This window comes from Pterocles gutturalis, unplaced genomic scaffold, assembly GCF_000699245.1.
Source record: "Pterocles gutturalis isolate BGI_N339 unplaced genomic scaffold, ASM69924v1 scaffold19055, whole genome shotgun sequence".
In the NCBI taxonomy this organism is placed as follows: domain Eukaryota; kingdom Metazoa; phylum Chordata; class Aves; order Pterocliformes; family Pteroclidae; genus Pterocles; species Pterocles gutturalis.
In genome coordinates, this window is record NW_010146255.1 from 31,085 (window position 1) to 37,259 (window position 6,175).

The following is a 6,175-nucleotide window of genomic DNA, read 5'->3' on the forward strand; positions in this document are numbered from 1 at the left end:
CCCCTTCAAAGCAGGGCTAAAAGGAAAAGGTGAACAGAAAACGGAACCAGCTTCTCAGCTGAGTCTCATAAGGGTCCTACAGAGATCAGAAAACTCCTGATCAATCCAGGTGCCCAAGAAATGGACCTTTAACCCTGTCCCACTGTGGGAAGACACGCCCTGACTTAGCTCAGCCTTCCTCACTTGGCCTTGCAGCTAGGGAAGAGGGGTGGCGAGGAGTTCAGCTCACTCTGTAAAGCACCACGCAGAACTTGCTCTGCTGTTACACACAACAAAACAAACATGCCCTTGAACAGGCAAGGCCCATCACCATGCCAATGCAGCTGGCGTTCCCCAGGGAGCAGAGGGCTCTGAAGGAGGGATGCACACATCTGTGGCACACAGGCGCTGCTTATCTCATGCTTTGATCTCCAGCACATCTCATCACAGGGCAGCAAATTCATGAGAGGGAACATACAGAGAGAAGCCAGATCTGGGAAGTGCCTAAATCCTGCTACAGACAAAAGTATTTAGGGACTCAAGTGCCTCTGTGGTGTTTTAAGGTATCAGAGTGCAACCACTGGGGTCCACATCACCATGGACCTCACACAAGACCTGCAGCAAGTCAAGACCTGCAGCCCACCCATGACCTTGTCTTGGCTCCTGCTCACACACCACCTCCTTACAAGCAGAAAGAGAAATCTGACTTTTTTTTTTTTCCCCTCCCAGGTTTGGCTGCAAGGTCTCCAGATCACAAGCAGGCTCATGCAGGGCATCCACAGAGTCCAATGGGGCAGCACACCACTGCCTAACACAAACTAGCCCTGCGAGGACCACGTACGAGGGTCTCCTCCATGACAGCGGTGCTCTGCAGGGAGAGGAGAGCTCACTGGCCCCTGCCTCAAGGGGCAGTCCATGCCAGGTGCCACAGACCCAGCAGGAGCAAGCATCTCTGCTGACTCAGCTGTTTTTGTTTCAAATAAAAGCACCCCAGACTGGGGTGGGGGGCAAGGGTGGGAGGGAGGTGAGCCCCAAGGACTGGCAGAGGCTATCTGGAGATGCCCTGGGAAACACCCTGAATAGCATACCCAGCTCCACTCAAAGCTGGCTTTCATCTCCCACGTCAGGCACGTCAATTTTGCCTAGATGATCAAAACCAGTCCCCTTCCTAGCCTCAAAACCTGTGATTCATCTCACCAGCCCAGCCTTGCTCAGAGGTGGAGGCTTTGAAGTGTCAATCAGGCAGAGTCAGACATGGCAGGACAGAGCCATGTGCATTCCCCTACCCCAGTTCCCTTCCCTCGGGCTCCTATGTGGGGATTTCACCCCCAGGAGAACACAAGCTCTCAGCTAGGTCCCTGAATCCTCCCCTTACCTTCCAAGGACCTCCCCAGCCCACCTGCACTGCCTCCTGCCATGAGCAGAGGCAGTCCCACGTGTCCCTCATTTATTCCACGTGCACCTCATTGAGAATCCCAGTTCCACGGCACAAAGCTTACCACAGGTCTTTTAAACTTTCCTGCTAGCGTAGGGAGAGCCAGTGCTTTCAAAGCAGCCCCTAAAATCCTCCACTCAACGCCCACAGATGTCACCAACTAAATATAACTTCAAAAGGCACCAAGTGGTACAGCACAAACCTGCAGCCAACCCTGTTTTCCACAGGTATGGAGCACCCCTGCCTGCTCCGACAGCACTGACATGCCTGGCACCTTGGAGAAAAAAACCTGAACTTGCTCTGCAGCCTCATTAGGCACCAATCTCTCCAGCTGGGGGAGAGCAGGGCTCCCTCCCTCTCTCACTGCAAGCATCCCACCCAGGGCACCTACTCCCATCGCACTGCAGCCCCCGGGGTTCACAGCAACGGCATCCAGCCCTTTTCTCCAGCTCCTTCAGCTCCAGAGCATCATGGCCATAGATATTTTGTGCTTTTTTGGGGACCAGTCACAGAGAGGCCCCCTCAGAACCTTTACTGAAAGGGGACACAAGGGCACAGGCTGCAGGGGTGGATGCCAGAGACTCCATCATCTTTGCCGGGGAGGGAGGAGATTGTTTGAAACAAGTTCTGCTGCTTTCCTTATCGGCAAGATAGGAACAGGGATCCCTTATCTAGCTGAGGTGATGAGAAGCTAATTAGCATTTGCAGAGCGCTGCAGAAGACAAAACACAAAGCAAAGCAAAGCTGCAGCCTGGCAGGGAGGGTGCTCCAGGGACCACAGCCAGGCCAGCGCTGCGGCAGGGGCTGCAGGTGGCTCTCATGGGTGTGGATGGAGTCGATCTGCAAGACACGGTGGAGGCTACTCAGACCAAGGCAGGAGAGCAGGGGGGTGCAACCATGCTGGCAGACGGACACACACACCACCCGCAGAGCCAAGAGCCACGGCCAGCAGAAGCCCTGTATGCCTGGCACCCTCCAGGGCACACCAGCCTAACCAAAGGCCCCAGCCCCAATCCATCAGCAATTCTGTAGCCAGGGTCCACATTCTCTTGCAGAGACTCTAGCAAACCCGTGCTTAAAAAACCAAATCCAAACCTAACCCATATGAAACACATTTAGGCTGTTCCAGGTACTCATGCTTCAAAAGAAAACCTTCTGAACAAGGACAGGAACAAATCTTGTGGTGCACAGCTGAAGACTCCCCATTGCAGGAAAATCCTGCTGCCCTTCATCACTGCATCAACCTGGGAAATAAGGAGCAAGTGGGTGTTGCTCAGCCCCACGCAGGAGCTCAGGACAAGCAGTGCTAGCAAGGGATACTAGATACTGCTCTGGTTGATAGCTGAGCCTTTAAAAGCTGCTGACAGACGTCTCAGACCTCCTGGCATTTCACAAACCTCCTTTTACTTTTATTTGGTGGCAATAAATAATTTTCAGCTACACTAATACTGCCTGACTGCCTCTGTCCCACCAAAAACCAAGACCCGCCCTGTGCAAGGATGAAGAAAACTGCTGCAGCAGGAGCCAAGGCTTTAGCCGTGTGAGACCAACAAGGGGCCAGCAGGCAGGGAAGGAAGGAGCGGCTTTGCTTGTGGACACAGAGCAGATGCTGCACAGCCAGGAATAGAAAAAGCAAGTCTCGAGTTTTGATCTGCTGCCTGCAGCCAGAACCAGATCATTTGCTCGTGGGGTTGCCCAGCCAAAGGGAGGTTACTTCTTAACAACTGAAGGGACAAAGCATAGGTGGGAGCACCATGGCCCCGACCCCAGTACTGCAAACCCATCCCATGGCCAAGGCACAGCCAAAGCATTTGCTTGTTTTTGATGCTCACTTCCCAATGCACCCAGCGAGCATCAACAAGGGCAAGGCTGTGCAGACACCTCGTGCTTTCCTTCCAGCTCACGGCTGGCTGTGGCACAGCAGCGCTCGAAGCAGGAAGCTCATGGGGGTGACCAGGTAAGCAAACACCTCATACCTGGAAGAAGAGCATCAGAACCACACAGCCAGGGCAACAGCAGCCCCACAGCTAAACCTGCCTCCCACCCCCAAGAGGGACACATGTTGTAAAACCACTATGCTCAGCCTAGGAGACATACTTACTACTTTACCCAGGAAAATCAAACCCAGTGCCCGCTGGCCTGGTTCCTTTTCTTACACTCAATGCAGCTTGTAATAGATTTTTAGAGAAGGCAGATGAAGATGTGGAATAAATCTGCAGGGCTAGGAAAAGACCTGCTGTTACACTGCAGAAATACCTGCACCTCTAGCAAGAAAGCTGCCAAGCCTGCTCCTTGTGTACCACTCGTGCAATGTAGACAAGGGCTCAGAGCACCCCAGCATGCCTCAGACAGCAGCCCAGGCTCCCAGCACGAATGCAGTCTTCACCTCTGGCATGTGCTCCCTGACACAGCACACCCTTTCTTCTCCAGCAGCCAAGTCAACAGAAAGGAGCCATCCCGCCCCCGAGCCACTCCAGCCCACAGCTCTGCACCTAGGAGAAACTGCTGATGAAGGCAGTTTTGAAGCCAAGAGCCCAGACTTCACTCTGGAGAGGCTGGTGCAGGGGCGCATGCTCCATGTCGCAGGTCCTGCTAGGGCTAGAAGAGCCAAGCTGGTATCCCCAGTTTCCCTGCAGCCCTGGCAGGAGCTTGAGGGCAGCAGGCAGGATGGCCAGCCATGCACCCAGCTGTCAAACAGGATCCACTTCACCACTCAGTCTCCAAATGAGGCCCTCTCCTCCCTGAACTCGGTGGGATGGTCCTGGGGCATGCAAGGTCCACAGTCCGTACCTAGTGCTAGGGGACAGCCATGCCAGCAATGCTTCTTCGAGGTCTCCAGGTGAAGAAGAGTAAGTGCAGCTCAGCCACAGGTGAGCTGAGCCCTGAGCAGGCTGGGGGTCTGGGCAGCTTGCAAATGAGAGGGGGTTTGTGCCCCAGACAAAATGATGCAGCATGGAAAAGGTATTGCATTAACCTCCTGAGAAACCAACAGACACCTAGGTATGGCAACTTCTGAGAAGAGTAAAGATAGAAACCATTAGACAGCTTACACCTAAGAGGACTACTACTCGCTCTCGCTATTTGTGTATAGACACTCATTACCCAGGCACAGAAGATCACCCTGGGGATTAGCTGTTTCCCCTGGAGATAGCTAGCTCCTTCAGAGTCTTTTCAGGAGGGCAAGAGAGCTCCTCCCGGGGTTATAACACACAGGACACATGGTGGGACAGCACTGACCTGCAAGGCAGTTCCTGTAAGAAGAGGAGGAACCCAGCAGGCAGGCAGCCACAGCCAAGCCTGCCAGGACCCTGCTGTGGGTACAAGAATCCCTTTGGCTGGTCCCAAAGGAGTCTTGGGAAGCCAACGGAGAACAGCTGCATGAGTCCATGAAGGTGTGTGCCCACCTTGCCAACATGAGAAACTCAGGGCACCAAGCCCATCCCTGTCCTTTCTCCACGCTTTGAGTGCATGGGCAGTGATGGGTGCCATGGGAGAGCCTCTGAATAAATGCCTTGCCCCTGCTGCTGTGTGGGTCAGGCCACCCTGGGGGAGAGCTTGGTCAGACTCCATGACTTGGAGTTTGAGCCTGACTGAGCCTTCAGAGGATAGAAGAGCTGATGAACTTCATGCCCACCTTCACCACACCTTCTCCAGAGATGTCTCCAGGATCAGTCCTGCAGACCAGATGTGACCTACAAGCTGACAACAGCCTTCCCTCTCCCACCAGGGGCCCACCTGCTGCAGATGGTGCTGAAGGTTTTCTTTGTTGAGAGTCTTGTCACTCAGAGGACTCCCCTGAAGTTACATGCAGAGAAGCCTTTGGGGACAGGCAAATGCCTTCTGCCCACCTCCTGTGGCTGCTGCACCCGTCTTCATCAGCAAGGCAGCAGTGGTGGGTGACACACCCCTACTGTAAAGGGGCTGGGAAGCGTGGGCAGATGGGAGGGGACCTCAGTCTCCCAAGGGAGCAACTTGGTAGCACCCCTCTGTGCAGAGAGAGGTGCAGATACCCCAAGAGACCAAGCAGCAGTTTCCACCTCTGCCTGCCTCCCAAGGAGCTGCTCCCAGCAGTGACCTCAGCCACGTGTCAGAGCTAATGCCTGAGACGGGAAACACTTGCGTCTGCAGCTCCACGCACGAGCGGAAAAGCCAGGGATTTACAGCACTGACTGCTTGGCATGCTCACATTTTGCTGAAGACATCATAAGGTACACAAAACCAGCAAGGCTCAGGGCAAAGTGAGCACGCAGACTGCACCTCCTCTAGGTTTGCAGCGTTGTACGGCTCTACCTCCTCTCAAATTGCAGTCGTAGCCAGAGGTGCATGAATGGAGGGGGAAATCAAGGGACCACTGGGATAGAGCTCTCCAACAGCTTTAAATGAGATGCTATCACAATCACAAGGACATCTTCCAACATAAAGGAGTCAGTGTCTCCATCGAGGTGTCTCCACCTCCTCCCACTTGCTCCTGGGAGCTGCGGAGTACCACAGCTGGCCTCACCACTGCAGCACACAGTCCCACAGCTCCCAGCTGCCAGCACAGCATCTGGCCTTGTTTACAAAGGTAAGAGATGTTTACAACACCTCTGCAATATCAGAAGTTTCTTGCACATGCAAGAAAAACTGCTGTAGAATGGGCAAGGTCAGGACCAAGCAGAAGACCAGATGCTTAAGCTGCGTGGCTGAGCAGGATCCAGGCTTGTAAGGCATGTGGGAAGCCTGTTCAGACAGGAAACAAGCTCCAGCCACCATGGCTCAAAG